Genomic DNA, 5,035 nt, shown 5'->3' with positions numbered 1-5,035 from the left:
GCCACTTTAAACCATGCCCACACGTGGCTTCCGGGGTATCCTCAGTGCCCGGCGCACCTCCAGGCTGCCACGGTCCCCCTCAGTCCGGGCTGGGAGTGGGGTGCAGGTGGCCCGGGTGTGGGCGTCATGGACTTCTGCACATCTCCACCTGGACAAGGGGCGCCCCCGGCTGGGCCGAGCTGCCACCTTCGGTCTTTGAACAGGGGAGCTGACCGACCAGGGCACAGATAACAAAAGATAATTACAAGGAAATCGTTCTTTGCTGATGAATCAGTTGTTACTTTACTTTCTCTGAGGCAACAGATTTTAGTTTCATAAGAATAGTGTAAACAGTGCAGCAGTTGACTTAGTGTGCCTGGGTTTGCTTCTGGGAAGCATGAATGGCTTCCAAGATATGACGTTGCACCCAGAAATTTCAGACTGAGGTAGAATTAAAATCAAGTGCGAAGCCAACCTGTGAAGCCCCGTCTCGCCTATCCGCTGAGTGCATGACCCTTTGTAAAGAGAGAATGGCAATACGTATTTCTCGTGGTTCCTGAGGACACAGGAAAACACTCTAAATTTTCCTTAAAAAATATTTTTGAATAGTAGTACACTTACATAGTTTGTGCTTCAAATAGTGTAGAAAGAAACATAGGGACCCTCTTCTTCCACCTGCTTCCCGTCCTGCAGTTCCCACCCCTCTGCGAAGGAACATCACTGTCATCAGTTACCGTTCTAAGGATGTCTTGTGTGCGTAGGTAGCGACACGAGGGTGTGAGCTGTCCAACCCCTTCATGTATACAGATAGTAGCACACTAGACACAGTTTCTGCACCTGGCTTTGTTCGCCTCACAGTGTGACTGTCAGAACTTTCCAGTGGCACACAAATGCAAGGAATTGCTGCTATCATTTTTAAATGTTATTTTAATAATGCGAAATGGTAATCAGGAAGATTAAGTTAATTTTTCCTACAGTTTGGCGAGGAAAATAGAAGACTTTAGTATAGTGCAGCTTGAATGCCTTAATTAAAAAATATTGCACTGAAACTACACGCTACATATTCCAAATTTCCTTAAATTTAATCTAAACACTACCTGAGCCATAAATGACTAATTAGCAAATACACTTCACGTGCAAGGGATGCTGTCCCTCTGCTCTGACGCTGCACAACAAAACTGTCTTGCGTCAACAGTGCCACCTAGAGGCAGCAGGGAATCCCCACCATGTCTTTCCGACAGACCCATCCTTCGCTCATGCACACCTCAGGAATCCATGCCCTGCACACTCCCACGTGCTTCCCTTCAGTGCAGTCTCCACAGCGCAGCCAGCGTGCTCGCATAAAAATATAAATCGGATTATGGATTTTGTCGTCTCCCCACTTGCAACCTTTTAAAGGCTTCCCATTGTATGGAAAATAAAACGTAACCTCCTCACTGTCACCTGTAAGACCCTGCATCATGTAACCACTGCCTGCTTCACTGACCTCCCTTCACACCGCATTCCCTACAGCTCAGTTCACTAGGTTCGCACCACGCCGGCCCTCGCCCTAGTCTTCATTCCCACCTCAGGACCCGTGCACCGTACGCTCCCTCTGCCGGAAACGCTCTTCCTCACTGGTCCACACAGCACGCCCTCCAGGAAGCCTTTCCCGGCTGCCCTTACTCAGTCAGCAGCCCGGCTCCTCGGAGTTGGAAGACTTCCTTCCTTACACGTATGGTTGTTTAAAGTACTTTCATGACTTGAGTGCTACCTGCACATTCGTCAGAATGGGATTTCCAAGACATCGGATCTAAGACCTTTACTCATTCACTCGTTCACTCATTCACTCAACAATTACTGATTAAACATCTAATACGTACAAGACAGTGTTGGCTCTGGAGACAATATTTCAGCCACCAGCCACTGCCTTGCACATTCCAGTTGCTCAATAAATATCAGTTGACTAAATAAATAAATGAATAAACCAAAGGGTAGGAAAGAGATTGGGTCAGAGGGAAGAATACAGGTCACATCGCTAATGATAAAACTGAACTTCGAGAATAAAGCAGCAGATGCTAATTTAGACCGGCTGAGACCTCGGATCCAACAGCAGTGGTCCCGGAGAAAGTGAGCTCCAAAAGGCTCCCTCACCGGGACTCCTGAAATTACACAAGGATCTTTACAGTGTGGAATGTGACTGTGAGCGACCAGCATAAAACACCATGCACATTTCTTCCGTTAGCAGGTGACCGCTCGGTAACGTACTAGGCATCATTTATTACGTGCTCTCCTTGACAAATGAAAGGAAACTGTTTGCAGTCAAGCACACTCGCACTGCTGGTTTCGTACAATAATTTCACATCCAGAATTTATTGCATCTTTCAGGAAATTTCGAAAACTGCCGTGAGTTGACGTCAACGCTGAGACAGCAAAGAGACAGTGTTTGCCTGGGTCGAAGCGCAGTTCCCAGCGCCGGCCAGAGGCGCCCACGTTCTCTTCGGACACTGGGTATGTTTCAGACAGCACAGCATCGCTCCTGTGTGAAGGCGCGTGAACCCGCTCCCCCTCCTTCCCATCGCAAGGACCGGTCAGGACAGAAACCAAATCCAGGTACAGCAAAATCTGAATAATTCAAGCTCCCCATGGAGAAAGCCACTGGGAGTCATCACAAAGTCTGAATTCTCGAACACGAGGAATGGTGTGTGCTTTTTGGAAAAGTGCATTCAATAATGTAAAGTTAACCAAGTATCGACTTTTGCTGGTACCTGGGGGGAGGAATCTAAATTAATGACATTAAAATGCCTTACAATAGCATATTGCATATTGATTCGTCCTCTTAGAAAGGAAAAACATTTTTCCTTACAAGATTACTTATATATATTATTTTCTTAATTCACTTTTTTAGAGCACTTAGGCAAAATTCAATCCAAATCCAGTCAATCTATACGCAAACTTTGGATTCGTGGGTCTGGATTAATATTTTATCGTAAAACTAAAAAGCATTTCTATACCCAGCATTGTATAGTTGCCCTAACACTCTGCGATCTCGTCAGAGGCTTCTTTCTGTGTTTAGGTGTCAAGATATTCGTTGCTTTTTGCAGTGTGCTATGACTCATGTTTAATCGCTTTTCTCTAATGATTCGAGAAGGGAACTCAGTGACATTTGTGAATGGCAGATTGAGATAAAAGAAGCTAGGTGAATTCTCTCTTCAACATGCTCCGTAATATGATTTCACGAGCGAGAAACGTGCTAAGGCTTCTGCCCAAATCATCTATTAGTCATTTACTCCATAGCGAGAAATGACTTCATGTCTCTGGGATGAAAAAATTACCTTGATGTCGTACTTACATGAGAGCAGATGAATCAACAAATGGAGAATAAAAGGTCCAGGAAACCATATCTACGTTCAACAGACTTATTTCAAAGGAGAACGATGATCTTTCTAACAGATGATGCTGATTAATGGAAAGCTAGATGAGAAGAAACATATCTTCACCCTGACTTCACGCCAGGTATGCATATCGGTTCCAGGAGTATAGATCTAACCATGGAAAGTAAAACAACAAAGCTTCTAGAACAAAAACAGAGCATCTTCATGACCTTGGAGCCTGTCAAGATTTCTTAAACAGGATTCAAATGGAAGAAAATGATACATTTCTATATTAAAATAAATAACTTCCATTGATCAGAAGGACACTATTAAGAGAATAGAAAGGCATCCTCCAGAATGGAAAATAGTATTTGTAGTGTGTATCAGACAAATAACTCATTTCCAGAATATATAAAGAATTTCTACAAATCAATAAAAAAAGACAAACAACCTAAGGGAAAACTGGCAAAAATGTGAACAAGCACTTCACAAATAGGATATCCAACTGGTCAATAAACACACGAAAAGGTGGCGAGTCGCATCAGTCATCAGGATCATGCAAGTTAAGTACACGGTGAGCTACCAGCACACCCAGCAGAATGGCCGACGTGGGAGGCAGACATAGCGATTGTGGAGGCGGGAGCAGAGCCTCCAGGACTCCCACATGAACTGCTCGTGGGAGTGTAAGTCGGAAGGACCACGTGAGAAAACTTTTGGGGAGTATCTAGCCAAGTGGAGCATAAGCTTATCCCCTGATGCAGCGGTTTTACTCCTGGGCGCACCCATGACAGAAATACACGCCTGTGTTCACCAAGAGCCACCGCAGTATTCATAGCCCCAGACCGGAAGCTACTCGGATGCCCACAGCCGCGGAATGAGATCACTACGACCACACACATCGGCACGTCGAGGGCCGGAAGAGAGACACGCAGAGGACATGCTGCACAAACGCATTCGCGCTTACAAACAGGCGGAACTCACGTGTGCGCTTAGAAGTCAGGAGGGGCGCGTTTCTTTGCAAGGTTCTAACTCAAAGGGGCTAACCGAGGGGGCTTCTGGGCGCTCAAACACCTTGGTTTGCGGTGTGGGTGCTGATCACATGATGTGTGCGATATGTGAAAAATCGACAAGCTGGACCTGAACACTTATCATTTACACGTAGAATAAAACCTCACTGCAAGATACCATAATTTTTGAGTTTATTTTTGATTATATTTGGAGAGGCAGATTTTACATGATAGCTTCAAACCAACCGTTGTACATTGACCAAATTTTACACGAACCATTTAAAAAAAAGATCTAAAAATGTGCTTAGTTATTGGTAGTATATAACATCGATCAAGCACCAGGAGTGTGCTGAGCTGTACAGGACACGCGGAGAGAAGACGAGGCCTCGCCTTCACGGACGCCCGTTCGTTCAGAGTCTGGCGCGTAAACTTCGCCTTCCGTCTCACACCCTTTTACTCGTAAGGCATAAATAAGGAAGTTTGTTGCGTTTCCTATTGTTACTTAATTCATAAGTATCTAATACCCCTTTTCCCAACTATCCCAACAATTACTAACGTCTTTGCCTTTAGATACACATTTCTGTAGTACAGTGTATAGGATATACTAATTTGGTATTCACACAACTGACCACAGTATTTTTGCAGGTTGGTTATAACATGAAGCATGTTGAATTTCAACATTCACAAATTTTTTTT

The sequence above is a fragment of the Pteropus vampyrus genome, unplaced genomic scaffold (assembly GCF_000151845.1).
Source record: "Pteropus vampyrus isolate Shadow unplaced genomic scaffold, Pvam_2.0 Scaffold245, whole genome shotgun sequence".
NCBI classification, from domain to species: Eukaryota; Metazoa; Chordata; class Mammalia; order Chiroptera; family Pteropodidae; genus Pteropus; species Pteropus vampyrus.
This window is presented reverse-complemented; position numbering follows the sequence as displayed.